This window comes from Schistocerca americana, chromosome 4 (assembly GCF_021461395.2).
Source record: "Schistocerca americana isolate TAMUIC-IGC-003095 chromosome 4, iqSchAmer2.1, whole genome shotgun sequence".
In the NCBI taxonomy this organism is placed as follows: Eukaryota; Metazoa; Arthropoda; class Insecta; order Orthoptera; family Acrididae; genus Schistocerca; species Schistocerca americana.
In genome coordinates this window covers 319,724,544-319,742,788 of record NC_060122.1, presented here as the reverse complement: position 1 = coordinate 319,742,788, position 18,245 = coordinate 319,724,544, and positions in this window count along the sequence as shown.

Sequence of the window (18,245 nt, the reverse complement as noted above, 5' to 3'; positions counted from 1 at the left end):
TCGCTTTAGCAACTTTTTACAATATAATACCGATTAAGTTATGATATGTTTAGGTACGTTAATAGTAGACGCATTTCAATATTTAACCTGGATGAAGAAAAAGCGAAGCATATGGACAAACGGGAAGTGCATGTAATACGAATATGAGAAAACAGAACATCGATGAACTATAATCCAAAACACCAAAGAATGAAGATCGGCCGAAGAAAAGATGGACAGAGGAAAAGGCATTAAAACGTTTTGCAGTCGTTGGCAGTATATCCTTAGTGTGGAAATCTTCTTAAATTGAATGACCAGATTTCGTGTGCATTCCTAATTTCTTTCATGGGTAATTACTGCTAAAAATTTAAAAATGCTGTGTGGTTGCTTTTTTCTGAATTTGTTTATTATCTGTCACGACGCATTTCGAGTTCAGCCTATCATCTAATGACCTGTTATAAACGAAGGTAACAGATGTTATGTAACAAATTTTACGAAGAACAAAGCTCTAAAAGTCAGTTCTAAACGAACAGTACTAAAGAACAAACAGCTTTTTCAAGTATAGATACAAAGCATTTTAGATACAAATACATGAGACTGTGATGTAAACGTCAAACAATGTCATTGCTAATATGCAGAATAACATGCAGCACCATTAGTTCCGCAGTTCGACCCTAACTATTGATGTACCATATAAGCAATGCCCAGCGCCACTACGTGTGCTGGGAAGAAGGCTAGGTCACGCTAGCAGACGTAATCGTGGCGATACAAGTTTGAAGAGAGCCACACACATTCGTGGTCAATGTAAGTAAAACATTTAAATTTTTAAGGTGCAATTGCTGAAACATTTAAAAATTGCTTGCCCCCACATGGGCAAAAATCCTATCTTGTTTATAAAAATTCAAGTGACAGATTACATAAAACCAGCGTATAAAAATATTTACAAGACTTCTTGATTGTATACGTATGTAAAAATTGTCAAAAAACTGCCAACTAAAATCTTTTACAGTGCAGACCGACTACGTAACATGGTATAAACACACATTTTCTTTTTTATTACAAGGTAAAAGTTCTTGGGTCGTTGCTCATCCGATCAAGTGCAAATACGTACAATATTAGACAGAGTTAAAACTCCACAAATTAAATTAATTTTGTCGTGTACTTAATAAAACACTAAAAGTTGTGACTGAACGCGATTTTTAATTCATATCTCCCGTGTATCTTAAGAAATTAATTTACAATTTCAGTTTCACAACAGAACAAAGATTCATGGGTCGTCACTGTTTACCTTTTGCAAGATACGTCTAACATTAGGTGAAGTTAAAGTTTCAGACAGTGGGATAAGAAGGAAGAGGATACTATATAATTTCATTTTATTTCGATGGAAGAACAGTTCGACGAAAGACTAAAGGACCATTCTCGTCGTCTGCTCAGCATTCAAAAGGGTTGAGTTCGACGGATTATTCATGTAAATTTCAGTTTCTTCGAGAATATCCAAAATACTATTCTTCTTTTCACTGTGAAATATTGATAAAAAATTTTCAATTGAAGCAAAATGGTGATGCTGCTGTCTTAGGTGGTATCAAGGGCACTACCATTACTACACGCTCCCTGAAACGTATTTTGAACTCCCTTCCCGTTTGGCAGTTGTAATAACATTCACAGGACCCACTTTTGATCCTGTGCACACCTGCATCTTTTTTGGAGCTTCACAACTATGTGACAGAATCTGCCATAGTTCACTATTATTTCTGGAACCGAAATTGAAATTTAATTTAATAAATTGAACTTAATAAATAAATTCAGAAGAAACAGCGATGGTTTTTAAGTACCACACGGTCTTTTTAAGTTCTTTAAAACGCGCTGTTGTCCAAAATTAAAGCAACAAACCGAAATTTTGCAAGACTGTGCTTATTTTGCCACAAAACAGTATAATCAGGTGATAGTAAGGTAGAAACAATATAAAGAATAGAGAACGTTAACATCTGCAGCATGCGTAACGGTAGACAAGTATGTTCTTCGTTTATTCCAACTTAACGTATTCACACACACATTTCGACAACTGGTTAATGCGCTCCATATGGGGTGTTACGACCTCTGGCAGCAATACAGGCCTGACAAACTGGGCATGCTCTGAATGATGTTATCACTCTCATGTTGAGGCGATGACTCCCATTCTTCCTGCAGCGTTGCTGGCATGTCTTGGAGAGTGGTTGATAGATGCTGACGTGATGGAACCCGTGTCTCTAGTGCATCCCAGAAGTACTCTATAGGATTCAAGTAAGGAGAGAGAGAGAGAGAGAGAGAGAGAGAGAGAGAGAGAGAGACGATAACTGACAGCAGTTAAACCTTGCCGATTTAACCGTACAATTTCATGAAGAGGTGATTTAGTGGTCAACATAATCCCTGAGCACACCATTAAGGATCCTGCTCGGTATCGGTCTCTTTCCACAATGATTGGGTCACGCAATCGTGCTCCCCAGATGCGAATCCATCGAGAATCACTGTCGAGACCAAGTCGGGGATCATCTGTGAAAAGAAAACTGGCCCACTGTTCGACTGTCCCGGTGGCATGTTGACGGCCCCACTCTAGACATTCTCCTCTGTGAAGACGCGTCAAAGGGACACATACAGAAGGTCTTCGATATTAGAGGCCACTCTGCCGAAGCCTTCTGTACACCGTTTGCCTCGATACTACACGACCAGTGGATGCTGCGAGGTCAGATGCTAGTTGCCGCGCATGCTTCGATGCTCTTCTTTTCTAGTTTTCCCACTGTACATGATTCACTACCATGCAATGCTGTGCTCTGAACGCACATTCTCAGAAATTCTTTCTGAATTCAAGGCCGGTGATTGATACAGTATAAATCTCCTGGTCAAGAGTGTCCTCTTTTGTAGTTTGCTTTTTATGTCCTTCTTGGGTCGTCCGCCACGCATTACTTTGCTTCCGGGGAAGCAGAATCCGTTAGCTTCGTCCCCAACTTTGATTTCAAGTTTATCGCTAATCACATTTCTGCTAGTCCTCCTTTATTCTCAATCCTCGGTGCTCATTAGCTCTTCAGTCTTTTCAACAGGTCCGTCAGTTCTTGTTTCACTGAGGACAGCAATCGCATCAGCCAATCTTATCAGTGATATCCTTTCACCCTCAATTTAATCCCACTCACGAACCTTTCTTCTATTGCTATCATGGCATCTTTTATGAGTAGACTGAGCAATGGTAGCGAAAGACTGAAACCCAGTCTTAAACCTTTTCTAATCGCTGCACTTCGTTCTTGGTCTTTCATTCTTGTTTTTACCTCTTGTTTCTTGTGTATACTGCATATTACGTTTTCCCTTGTACCTTACACCTATTTTCATGAGAATTTCGAACGTCTTGTATCACTTTACACTGCGAAAGATTTGTTTAGGTCTACAAATCACACGAAAGTCTCTCGATATTTCAGTAGTCTTGCTTCCTGTATCAAGCACAACGTCAAAACTGCCTCTCTGTTGCCCTTAGCTTCCTAAAGTGAAGCTGATCGCCTTCTAACAGATGCTCAACTTTCTTTTCCATTCTTTGCCACCAACTTCGATGCATCAGCTGCTAACCCCGTTGTGCAACAATTCTCCCACTTTTCTGCCCTTGCTGTCTTCGGTATTGCATTGACTATATTTTTCCGAAAGTCTGACGGAATATTCACAGGACAGTGCATTGACTATATTTTTCCGAAAGTCTGACGGAATATTCACAGGACAGTCGTTCGATTACCATTTCTCCAAATGATTTTAGAAATTCCGAAGGAAGTTATACATGGTTTCCACCTTATTTGATCATAAGTTTTCCAAAGCTCTATTAGACTCTCTACGTCTTCCAGTTGGACTCTCCTTTGCTGTTCTGTCATGTTAAGAGACAGTTCCTCCCCCTCGTAAATGCCTTCAATGGATTCCTTCAACCTGCGATTAATAGTGAGATTCCCATTGTGTTCTTAATATTGACGCCCTTACTTTTAATTTCGCAGAAAATTGTTTCGACTTTTCTATTATATTTAATCTGTCCTTGCGACGATCATTTCTTTCATGATTTTTCACATTTTTCCCGCAGCCACTTCGGACTCGCTTCCTTGCACTTTCTATTGGTTTTATTCCAAAGTGGCACATGTTGCTGTATTCCTGTACCACTCTGAAAATTCCTTTTACTTTCTTCTCTCGTCGCTCGAATGAATACTTCTATTACGGAAGGGTTCTTCGTAATCACATCTGTCTGTCCAAATTCTGTATCTGCCCTTTTCTGAGAAATGTAGTCCTCTTAAACAGAACTGCCTATTGTGGTATTCACAATCGCAGTATATACAGCCTTACAAAACTTCCGATGTACCTGGTCATTCCTCAATATTTCAGTACCTCACACTCATTGATTCTTTCGGGCGATTATCTTAACCTTCAGTCTACTGTTCATGACTACCAAATACTGATTTGAGTTTACGTGTGCTCCTCGTTACACCTTACAATCCAATAAGTTATTTCGGAATCTCTGTCTGACCCTGATGTAATCCAACTGAAATTTTCCAGTGTTTCCAGGCCTTTTCCAAAGAATACCTCTTCTTCTTGTAAGTTTCGAACTATGTATTCGCTGTCACTAGCTCCAATTTATTGCAGACCTCAATTAGTCTTTCTTTTGTTTCATTCGTTCTTCCGAACCGATTTCCTAGCGCCTCTAGCAGCGTGATACGCTACTGTGGTGCGGATATTTTAATGTGTATGAGTGCTATAGACATTTACCTGGCAACGAAAAATTACGTAGCTTTATTTTTTCGAGGTGATGACTAACGGTTAATGACTACCTCTCGTACAGCCTGCACAGGATGTTCATCTTGTAAAGCTACGTTGGCCATTTGATAGCATCTTGTCTGATACAACATTTAGTGTATTGTTAATATTTTTGGTTGTATAACTCTTCACATTTCAATTAAGAAATAATGTATGCCATATAGTGTGTGAATTTTTTACTCGAGTCAGCTTCTTAAACGTCTATATCTACATCCGTGCGCAAGAACCCCGTTTAACAATTCCTCATTAAACCGGATTTACTTTTTCTTTCTTTTTCTTTTTTTTAACACGAAAACGGGCGCTATACAGCTGTATATGTACAGTTGTCATGTTGGCACCGCGCGAAGTATAGAGATCTCTGATCTCACGTTTCCATTTGCTATTCCTACGGTTAGTGTAGATCTATCCGTTACAGAGATAAGAAGGTGTACTGATATCGTTCTTTTGTTTCCGTGTTTTGAGTGTGAGTGAGTGAAATGGCTTCGAAGCGATAAAAAGTGGTTGTTCGACGGACAAATTGTTGGAAGCACTACTAAAAACAGGCAAAACAGAAGTGCGTTGCAGAATATGATGTGGGGACTGAAAGAAGAACCGAAAAGAAATTGAAGATTTCTCCTTCAAAATGATGACTAAAGACAATTTGCTGAACCGCGATACAATGAAGAAAGCATAGAATGAAACACTGCATGGAGCTTGGTTCAGCGAGAAAAGAGCGTATGGTGTTCCGACATCCGGTCCAGTCCTGCGGGAAAAGGCACCAAACGTAAAGAGCAAGGTAAGCCTGGCGATCCTCATTTCCTAGCCAGATCGTCATGGCATAATCTAGCTTTCAGTGACGAATAAAAGTTTCCAGAGTAAACAGTGACTACAGAAGACTTCAAAAATGAATTTGAAGAAGTTATTTCGTCCAAAAATATAGCTCCACATCAGACATGTAATACAGATGAATCTCGAGTTTTCGTCGGATCTTACACAGTAAATAGACGTCAGTAGTCTACATTAAGTATAGAGCTTAAGTCCCAGAAAAGTGTTTCTTGTTGGTGCCAACGTACTGTGTATTGTAGTACATACTATTGTTTTTGAGTTTAGTAGAATTTTCCCGGATTATAGGGATTTTCGGCGATCGCGATCACATCCGGTCCCATCTATTGTGGGTAAGCGAGGTTCTTGTGTTCCACTGGTAGCACTACCTTTTTTGCCTCTTCTCTGTTCCGTTTTGAGTGGGCGTGGGAAGGACAACTGTCTATAAGCTTCCGTGTGAACTCTAATTTCTCAGATTTTTGTGGTAGCGATGATTTCACGAGATGTGTGTAGTAGGAAGTACTATACTGCAAGACTATTCTTCAAACATACTCTCTCAGACTTTCAAGTGTAACTCTCTCCATGATACGAAACGCCTCTGCTGTCACGTCTAACACTGCAGTTTGTTGAGCGTCTCTGTAACTCTCTCGCGCCGACTAAACGATCCCTTGACGAAATGTTCCGCTCTTCCATCTCCATTGTTAAACCTTCTTGGGAAGAGTCCCAGAATGACGAGCTTAACTGAAGAATAGGTGGAACAACTGTTTTGCAAGCCAGTTCTTTTGTGGATGAATGAAATTGCCTTTAGCTTCTTCCAGTGAATTTCAGCCTGGAATCCGCTCTTCCTAATGTTAACTTTATGCGATCATTCGTCTTGAGATCGCTCTGGACGGTTATTCCCACAGTCGTTTAATGAACAAAGTAAGAGCATATGGACTGTCAAACCAGTTGTGTGATTGGATTGAAGAGTTCCTAAATGACAGAACGCAGCATGTCATTCTCAATGGAGAGAAGTCTTCCGAAGTAAGAGTGATTTCAGATGTGCCGCAGAGGAGTGTCGTAGGACCGTTGCTGTTCACAATATATATAAATGACCTTTTGGATAACATCGGAAGTTCACTGACGCTTTTTGGGGCTGATGCTGTGGTATATCGAGAGGTTGTAACAATGGAAAATTGTACTGAAATGCAGGAGGATCTGCAACGAATTGACGCATGGTGGAGGGAATGTCAATTGAATCTCAATGTTGACAAGCGTACTGTGCTGCGAATACATAGGAAGAAAGATCCTTTATCATTTAGCTACAATATAGCAGGTCAGCAACTGGAAACAGTCAATTCCATAAATTATCTGGGAGTAGGCATTAGGAGTGATTTAAAATGGAATGATCATATGAAGTTGATCGTCTGTAAAGCAGATGCCACACAGATTCATTGGAAGAATCCTAAGGAAATTCAATCCGAAAAGAAAGGAAGTAGGTTACAGTGCACTTGTTCGCCCACTGCTTGAATACTGCTCAGCAGTGTGGGATCCGTACCAGATAGGGTTGATAGAAGAGATAGAGAAGATCCAACGGAGAGCAGAGCGCTTCGTTACAGGATCACTTCGTAATCGCGAAAGCGTTACGGAGATGATAGATAAACTCCAGTGGAAGACACTGCAGGAGAGACGCTCAGTAGCTCAGTACGGGCTTTTGTTGAAGTTTCGAGAACATACCTTCATCGAGAAGTCAAGCGGTATATTGCTTCCTCCTACGTATATCTCGCGAAGAGACCATGAGGATAAAATCAGAGAGATTAGAGCCCACACAGGGGCATACCGACAATATTTCTTTCCACGAACAATACGAGACAGGAATAGAAGGGAGAGCCGATTGAGGTACTCAAAATACCTTCCGCCACGCACCGTCAGGTGGCTTGGGGAGTATAGATGTTACTGTTTCCAGTAAGTTTTGACCAACAGCTTTTCGAACACTAGAGGCTCTCTTCGGCTGTTTACGTATAGTATCTTACATTTACTTACGTTCGGCAATTCACCAACCATCGATCCTCTGTAGGTTTTTCTGCATTGTGCCACAGTCATCTGGGTTTACTGTATTCTTGTACACATCAGGATCGTCTGCAAAAAGCCTTATTGTTATCCGGGTACACCATATAAATATACATTGTAGCCATTACTAACACTCCTGGAATTAGCTACTTTTACATCTGTCACTTTCGTCCTGTTAAGAGTAACGTTTTGGGTTCCATCTCCTGGAAAGTCCTGAATCCAGTCACTAACGTCGTCCGATACTCCGTCAGCTCGTATTTTGCTCAGTAAAGGAGAGTGAGGAGGCGAATCGAATGCCCTCCGGAAGCCAAGAAATACGTCAACAATATTGATGCCTTTATCTACGGTGCTCTGTGTTTCATGGACGGGCAGAAGGAGTTGTGTTTCGCAAATCTTTGTTTACGGAATTCATTTTGGCTTTTATAGAGGAGAGTTACGTTCGCCATTAATTTTATAATGCGTGAGCATAGATCATGTTTCACAATTCTACAACAAATTAACATCAGCGATATAAAGCTTTAAATAAACTGCTGGAAAAAGAACGAGGCACTCTCAAGGGCAAGTTCAAAACTGTCCAGTGAGGTAATCATTGAAGGAATACAACAGATTTAGACCAAATGAAACACACGTCACAGTAAAGTGTGCCCAAATTCACTTGAATACCCTGTGTACCCCTCCCCTCAGCCCGCTCTCAGCAACACAGGTGTATATTTTCGCATGAAAACGATCATAAAGGTGGCGAATAGCATCCTGCGATAGACAGTCTCAAGCATCTTGCGCCTTTTGTTACAATTCGCCAATGTTTCTTGCAAGTCAAGGAGAACAAATAACTTCTCGCTTTACCATGTTCCACACGTTCTAGTTGGCAAGAGACCTGGTAATCATGCAGGCCATGGTAGTTGTCGTACACCACGACAATGTTGTCTCGCAACAGCCGTATGTAGACGTGAACTGTCCTGCCGATAAAGCACGTCACTTTCCTGTCGAAGAAATGGCAGTAGCACGGGATTAACAACCTATCCAATATAGCGGTAAGCTGCAGAAACACCACATGTGGCCGCTAGCTTTAACTGAAGGCCGCCATATACCGGTACTAAGAAGCCTGGGATGGGACATGTGTGTAGTGAGCGAATCCAGTCTGGAATAGGCAGCTCACCAGGTGTATGCCACACACCTGTATGTCTACCACTCATACAGAGACAGAACCTACCCTGTAGACAAAAGAGCGACATTCCACTCACCAGTCAACTCTTTCACGACACCGGAGTAGCCATACATGGTGGTATCGTGATATCAGTGGTAGCTTGGCCGGAGGTATACATGGTCCTAATCCTGCTGCAAGCAGACGGTTCGCAGTGATTACTGTTGATACAGCAGGTGCACCATGTGCCCGACTTTCTTCCCTGGATGAGTTCGGTCGATCACCGTTGTTCGCACAATACGTCGGTCTTGATGCGCGTCTGCACTACTCGAACATCCAGAATCCCGTGTACAGGTGCGGGAACGTTCACAGATCACTAGTCAAAGCAGCGATACAGTGTTCCCACCATATGCAGCTATCTATCAGTACTTTCATCAAGCTACCCACAACCCCAAAGTGGGATCCCATTCAAATGACTAAAGCAGTTCAATAGGATTGCGTACTCGTCGGTTGGGCAAGGTTGTGCCAGAAGAGTAAAAAAAAAAAAAAAAAAAAAAAAAAACCTTTGGTACCCTTTGTTGTTCTTTCGACCTATGGTAAACTATTCCTGTAAGAGGAGCAAGTTCTTTCGCATAATGTCTGTAGAATCTGCCAAGTATCTCTTCCGGTCCAGATTGTGCGGAATTAGTATTTAATTTAGGGGTGGCTAGACACTTCAACAAGAACAACAAACAACAGGATTAGCATTGCCACAACTTAACAAATAGTCTCTAGTCCCCTAATGTTACATCAATGCCCGTTTCCAACTGGCCATGGTTGATTGGCTAATGAAGATGCGTGCCTTCAATAACTGCTTACACAACATTACTGATTTACGTAATTTTTTAATAATAGTTCACTGAAAAACAGGTCTTAAAACACTTCATATAAAGGCTGCTTAAATAACTGTTCCTTTGATTAATCGGGGAATAAATTCTCAACCAATAACAGTAGCGAACAACATCACTTCCAAATAAAATCTTACAGAATCGTAATGGTAGAAAGGTACCTTACAACTTTAAAATTCACTTTCATTTAACACACAGATATAAAAACATATCCAAAACTCACAGTTATCATATTTGTCAAATCCCGGTATTTATAACCCGCTGAACTACAGCGCAGAACTGACAATTTCAAATCTGTCCAATGCGTAATCCTGATAACAGAAAATTATGTTCAAAAATAAGAAATAATAACCTGATGACAACGCCCATCCGGCATTGGCCACACTTTTACACAATCGCAAAATTCGTTGAAAAGTGTCAGTTACTGCTCAATCTCCACACAATTAAGTAAACTAACACCCCAGAAGCCACTGAAGGTTGATACACGTACCGTATTCCATTGCTTTCTTCTCTAATATCATGACACCCTTATGGTGGGCGACCATGTTAAAGCACAGCGTGTTCAAGTTGGGCCCACGCTGTCTTGTTTATCTGCCGCAGCAAAACACCCACAAACGACATCGGCCACAGCTCGCCGTAAATTGCGTCCACAGAATTGCAGAGCCGACGGCTTATCGTTCCACAGCAGCGTTGAATTCCCAAGCGTCTCGGTTTCACCATCAATTCATTACCACAGAGTGCTACAATTTTTACATCTTCATCTACATCTACATTTATACTCCGCAAGCCACCCAACGGTGTGTGGCGGAGGGCACTTTACGTGCCACTGTCATTACCTCCCTTTCCTGTTCCAGTCGCGTATGGTTCGCGGGAAGAACGACTGTCTGAAAGCCTCCGTGCGCGCTCGAATCTCTCTAATTTTACATTCGTGATCTCCTCGGGAGGTATAATTAGGGGGAAGCAATATATTCGATACCTCATCCAGAAACGCACCCTCTCGAAACCTGGCGAGCAAGCTACACCGCGATGCAGAGCGCCTCTCTTGCAGAGTCTGCCACTTGAGTTTATTAAACATCTCCGTAACGCTATCACGGTTACCAAACAACCCTGCGACGAAACGCGCCGCTCTTCTTTGGATCTTCTCTATCTACTCCGTCAAACCGATCTGGTACGGATTCCACACTGATGAGCAATACTCAAGTATAGGTCGAACGAGTGTTTTGTAGGCCACCTCCTTTGTTGATGGACTACATTTTCTAAGCACTCTCCCAATGAATCTCAACCTGGTACCCGCCTTACCAACAATTAATTTTATATGATCATTCCACTTCAAATCGTTCCGCACGCATACTCCCAGATATTTTACAGAAGTAACTGCTACCAGTGTTTGTTCCGCTATCATATAATCATACAATAAAGGATCCTTCTTTCTCTGTATTCGCAATACATTACATTTGTCTATGTTAAAGGTCAGTTGCCACTCCCTGCACCAAGTGCCTATCCGCTACAGATCTTCCTGCATTTCGCTACAATTTTCTAATGCTGCACTTCTCTGTATACTACAGCATCATCCGCGAAAAGCCGCATGGAACTTCCGACACTATCTACTAGGTCATTTATATATATTGTGAAAAGCAATGGTCCCATAACACTCCCCTGTGGCACGCCAGAGGTTACTTTAACGTCTGTAGACGTCTCTACGTTGATAACAACATGCTGTGTTCTGTTTGCTAAAAACTCTTCAATCCAGCCACACAGCTGGTCTGATATTCCGTAGGCTCTTACTTTGTTTATCAGGCGACAGTGCGGAACTGTATCGAACGCCTTCCGGAAGTCAAGAAAAATAGCATCTACCTGGGAGCCTGTATCTAATATTTTCTGGGTCTCATGAACAAATAAAGCGAGTTGGGTCTCACACGATCGCTGTTTCCGGAATCCATGTTGATTCCTACATAGTAGATTCTGGGTTTCCAAAAACGACATGATACTCGAGCAAAAAACATGTTCTAAAATTCTACAACAGATCGACGTCAGAGATATAGGTCTATAGTTTTGCGCATCTGCTCGACGACCCTTCTTGAAGACTGGGACTATCTGTGCTCTTTTCCAATCATTTGGAACCCTCCGTTCCTCTGGAGACTTGCGGTACACGGCTGTTAGAAGGGGGGCAAGTTCTTTCGCGTACTCTGTGTAGAATCGAACTGGTATCCCGTCAGGTCCAGTGGACTTTCCTCTATTGAGTGATTCCAGTTGCTTTTCTATTCCTTGGACACTTATTTCGATGTCAGCCATTTTTTCGTTTGTGCGAGGATTTAGAGATGGAACTGCAGTGCGGTCTTCCTCTGTGAAACAGCTTTGGAAAAATGTGTTTAGTATTTCAGCTTTACGCGTGTCATCCTCTGTTTCAATGCCATCATCATCCCGTAGTGTCTGGATATGCTGTTTCGAGCCACTTACTGATTTAACGTAAGACCAGAACTTCCTAGGATTTTCTGTCAAGTCGGCACATAGAATTTTACTTTCGAATTCACTGAACGCTTCACGCATAGCCCTCCTTACGCTAACTTTGACATTGTTTAGCTTCTGTTTGTCTGAGAGGTTTTGGCTGCGTTTAAACTTGGAGTGGAGCTCTCTTTGCTTTCGCAGTAGTTTCCTAACTTTGTTGTTGTACCACGGTGGGTTTTTCCCGTCCCTCACAGTTTTACTCGGCACGTACCTGTCTAAAACGCATTTTACGATTGCCTTGAACTTTTTCCATAAACACTCAACATTGTCAGTGTCGGAACAGAAATTTTCGTTTTGATCTGTTAGGTAGTCTGAAATCTGCCTTCTATTACTCTTGCTAAACAGATAAACCTTCCTCCCTTTTTTTATATTCCTATGAACTTCCATATTCAGGGATGCTGCAACGGCCTTATGATCACTGATTCCCTGTTCTGTACATACAGAGTCGAAAAGTTCGGGTCTGTTTGTTATCAGTAGGTCCAAGATGTTATCTCCACGAGTCGGTTCTCTGTTTAATTGCTCGAGGTAATTTTCGGATAGTGCACTCAGTATAATGTCACTCGATGCTCTGTCCCTACCACCCGTCCTAAACATCTGAGTGTCCCAGTCTATATCTGGTAAATTGAAATCTCCACCTAAGACTATAACATGCTGAGAAAATTTATGTGAAATGTATTCCAAATTTTCTCTCAGTTGTTCTGCCACTAATGCTGCTGAGTCGGGAGGTCGGTAAAAGGAGCCAATTATTAACCTAGTTCGGTTGTTGAGTGTAACCTCCACCCATAATAATTCACAGGAACTATCCACTTCTACTTCACTACAGGATAAACTACTACTAACAGCGACGAACACTCCACCACCGGTTGCATGCAATCTATCCTTTCTAAACACCGTCTGTACCTTTGTAAAAATTTCGGCAGAATTTATCTCTGGCTTAAGCCAGCTTTCTGTACCTATAACGATTTCAGCTTCGGTGCTTTCTATCAGCGCTTGAAGTTCTGGTACTTTATCAACGCAGCTTCGACAGTTGACAATTACAATACCGATTGCTGCTTGGTCCCCGCATGTCCTGACTTTGCCCCGCACCCGTTGAGGCTGTTGCCCTTTCTGTACTTGCCCAAGGCCATCTAACCTAAAAGCCGCCCAGCCCACGCCACACAAGCCCTGCTACCCGTGTAGCCGCTTGTTGCGTGTAGTGGACTCCTGACCTATCCAGCGGAACCCGAAACCCCACCACCCTATGGCGCAAGTCGAGGAATCTGCAGCCCACACGGTCGCAGAACCGTCTCAGCCTCTGATTCAGACCCTCCACTCGGCTCTGTACCAAAGGTCCACAGTCAGTCCTGTCGACGATGCTGCAGATGGTGAGCTCTGCTTTCATCCCGCTAGCGACACTGGCAGTCTTCACCAAATCAGATAGCCGCCGGAAGCCAGAGAGGATTTCCTCCGATCCATAGCGACACACATCATTGGTTCCGACATGAGTGACCACCTGCAGATGGGTGCACCCTGTACCCTTCATGGCATCCGGAAGGACCCTTTCCACATCTGGAATGACTCCCCCCGGTATGCACACGGAGTGCACATTGGTTTTCTTCCCCTCTCTTGCTGCCATTTCCCTAAGGGGCCCCAGTACGCGCCTGACGTTGGAGCTCCCAACTACCAGTACGCCCACCCTCTGCGACTGCCCGGATCTTGCAGACTGAGGGGCAACCTCTGGAACAGGACAAGCAGCCATGTCAGGCCGAAGATCAGTATCAGCCTGAGACAGAGCCTGAAACCGGTTCGTCAGACAAACTGGAGAGGCTTTCCGTTCAGCCCTCCGGAATGTCTTTCGCCCCCTGCCACACCTTGAGACGACCTCCCACTCTACCACAGGTGAGGGATCAGCCTCAATGCGGGCAGTATCCGGGGCAACCACAGTCGTAGTCCGATCGGGGGATGCGTGGGACGAGCTGGCCGTCCCCGACAAACCCCCATCCGGACCCCCACAATGATGCCCATTGGCAACAGCCTCAAGCTGTGTGACCGAAGCCAACACTGCCTGAAGCTGGGAGCGAAGGGATGCCAACTCAGCCTGCATCCGAACACAGCAGTTGCAGTCCCTATCCATGCTAAAAACTGTTTTGCAAAGAACGTCTGAACTAATCCACAGAGAGCGCAAACAAATCGACAAAATTTAAACGGTTATTAAAATACAAGATTGCCTAGTAAATGCAGTAACGCTGCTACTTGCGCACTGCTGACACTGCTCGGCGGCGGAAGGAGACTACGCGAATTTACACTATTCAGGTACTAAAACGCGATGCTACACTCTCAAATACTATAATACGCCCGAAATTTATGAATTAAACAATGCAAGTACCAAAAACACGCAAAGAAATTAAGAATTAAACTATGTAACAAATTAGTGAGCTAGGAGTATACGACTTGCTGCTGCAGCTGCTTATCCAACGGCGGCTATTCGGACCATCCGGACCCCAACACTCTGCCGTTCTGCCCTTCTCGCTCGGTACTGTCTAATCCTCCACTACTCGTCGCCAGAGGGGCACTCGCAGCCCCAGTATCTCTGGCGAGACCAATATCGACCTTAATACTCGCGGCCGGAACACAATCGTGCCTAAAATCGGTAGAGATGCGTTTCGACCCTTAACCGATTTTAACTGATTTTTATTCGCGAGCATTTATCTGAACTTAGTATTTAGTCGTGCTTTCTGCACTGAGGTGACAGAAGTCATGGGATAACGATATGCACATATACAAATAGAGGCAGTATCGTGTAACCAAGGTATAAAAGGGGAGTTCATTTTGCGGAGATGTCACTTGTATTCAGGTGACTCATGTGAAAAGATTTCCGATGTGATTATAGCCGCACGATGCGAATTAACAGGCTTTGAAGTCAAGAGTGGGAGTTGGAGCTAGGCGCATGGGTCATTCCATTTTGGAAATCGTTAGGAAATTCAGTATTTCGAGACCCACAGTGTCAAGAGTGTACCGAGAATACGAAATTCCAAGTATTTCCTCTCACCACGGACAACGTAGTGGCCGACAGCTTTCACTTAACTACCGAGAGCAGCGGCGTTTTCGTGGAGTTGTCATTGTTGCCAGACAAGCAACACAGCGTGAAATAACCGCATAATTCAATGTGGGACGTAGACGAACGTATCCGCTAGGACAGCGCTGCGAAATCTGGGGTTAATGGGCTATGGAAGCAGACGACCGAAGCGAGTGCCTTTCCTAACAGCGCAACATTGCCTGCAGTGCCCCTCCTGGGCCAGTGAGTATATCGATTGGGCCCTAGACGAGTGGAAAACCATGGCCTAGTAAGGCTTCAGTTACTTAGAGCTGATGGTAAGGTTCGAGCGTGGAGGAGGCACCAAGCAGCCATGAACATAGGTTGTCATGAAGCCACAGTGCAAGCTGGTGGTGACTCCATAATGATGGAGGCTGTGTTTACATGTAATAGACTGGGTCCTCTGGTGCAACTGAACCGATGATGTTTGGCTATTTGGAGATCATTTGCAGCCATTCATGGACTTCATGTTCACAAACAAGAATGTGATGATCATAGGGCCAGAACTGCTCGCAACTGGTCTGAAAAACATTCTGGACAGTTCGAGCTAATGATTTGCCCACCCAGGTCTACATCTACATACATACTCCGCAATCCACCATACAGTCCCGGGTTCGATTCCCGGCGGGGTCAGGGATTTTCTCTGCCTCGTGATGGCTGGGTGTTGTGTGATGTCCTTAGGTTAGTTAGGTTTAAGTTGTTCTAAGTTCTAGGGGACTGATGACCTAAGATGTTAAGTCCCATAGTGCTCAGAGCCATTTGAACCATTTTTTTTCCACCATACGGTGCGTGACGGAGGGTACCTCGTACCACAACTAGCATCTTCTCTCCGTATTCCACTCCCAAACAGAACAAGGGAAAAATGACTGCCTATATGCCTCTGTACGAGCTCTAATCTCTCTTATCTTTGTTGTCTTTCCGGGAAATATAAGTGGGCGGCAGTAAAATTTTACTGCAGTCAGCCTCAAATGCTGGTTTCCTAAATTTCCTCAGTAGCGATTCACGAAAAGAACTCCTCCTTTCCTCTAGAGCCTCCCACCCGAGTTCCTGAAGCATTTCGGTAACACTCGCGCGATGATCAAACCTACCAGTAACAAATCTAGCAGCCCGCCTCTGAATTGCTTCTATGTCCTCCCTCAATCCGACCTGATAGGGATCCCAAACGCTCGAGCAGCAGTCAACAATAGGTCTTATTAGTGTTTTATAAGCGGTCTCCTATACAGATGAACCACATCTTCCTAAAATTCTACCAATGAACCGAAGACGACTATCCGCCTTCCCCACAACTACCATTACATGCTTGTCTCACTTCATATCGCTCTGCAATGTTACGCCCAAATATTTAATCGATGTGACTGTGTCAAGCGCTACACTACTAATGGAGTATTCAAACATAACGTGATTCTTTTTCCTATTCATCTGCATTAATTTACATTTATCTATATTTAGAGTTAGCTGCCATTCTTTACACCAACCACAAATCCTGTCCAAGTCATCTTGTATCCTCCTACAGTCACTCAACGACGCCACCTTCCCGTACACCACAGCATCATCAGCAAACAGCCGCACATTGGTATCCACCCTATCCAAAAGATCATTTATGTAGATAGAAAACAACAGCGGACCTACCACACTTCCCTGGGGCACTCCAGATGATACCCTCATCCCCGATGAACACTTACCATCGAGGACAACGTACTGGGTTCTATTATTTAAGAAGTCTTCGAGCCACTCACATATTTGGGACCCAATCCCATATGCTCGTAGCTTAGTGTGGTGTGCGTACTGTAAAACCTTCGGTACACACACCATCAGATTATTTGACTTGTCGCTCTAGCGAAGTAGGCGAGTGTCAGCAATATGTCGCGTGGTCTTATCGTGGCGTGTTTATCTTCTGCCGCTAGGTCAGACGATAGAAATGCCACTTGCACGCTTAAAGTAGCAGATTGACGGTGACCAACTTTAAACAGAACTTGATTAATTTTCACACACATTTATTAAAATAATAACAACATAAAATGACTTAACTTGATTCTGGATGCTATTTACAATTGACAATCTGAAGTTCCTTTGGTCTTGGTACGTCAATCTTATTCTCACATATCTCTGATACTTGACAAAGCGTCTATACATTTCTCTTCATGGCTATGTACAGGAATATGATAATCTTATTAGGCACAGACTAATGCAGACTAATGCAGACTGACTAATCGGAGGTCTGTACACTCGTTATAATACCTCGAGCGTTCAGGTATCACTGCGCGTGTGATCCGCGAGGAGAAAAGGTTCTACGTCAGCAGCAATCTCATTGGCTGCGTTACATATTAATACGCGGATCGGCAGAAGCAGAATTTGGTCCGTCTTTATGGCAGCGCCATCTCGCAGTGCGGAGACGGACGAGCGCTGCGCCTGCGCTGTTGTGCTTAGCGGGTCGCGCTCTAGTGGGAAAGTTGTGTACGCGCTGACTACGCGGAACTATGTACACAACACTTAGTTAGGAGTCTGCAGTGGGGCACCGAATCAAACGCTTTCCGGAAGTCAAGGAATATGGCTTCCGTCTGATACCCTTCATCGTGTCCCCTGACAGGAATCCATCGAACATTTACCGGACATAATCGAGATGTCAGATCGTGCGCAAAATCCTACAACGGCAACACTTTCGCAATTATGGATGAGTATAGAGGCAACATGCTTCAGTATTTCTGCAGGGAACTTCCAGCGATTTGTTGTCTCCATGCCACGTCGAGTTGCTCTACTGCACCGGGCAAAAGGAGGCCCTGCGTGATATTAGGAGGTATCCCATGACTTTTGACACCTCAGTATATGAGTGACAGTATCAAGTGTATTACGATCCTCCCACAGTGAAACGATATCTGTGTATGAGCGATGTTTCTACAGCTGCCGCCGCCTCTCGCATCCCGATCTCCATCGTTCACGGTCATTCCAGTCTCCTTCATTAAGACCTCTCGCCGCCATTGCTTCGTTTTCGTCGTCTTTCCAGCAT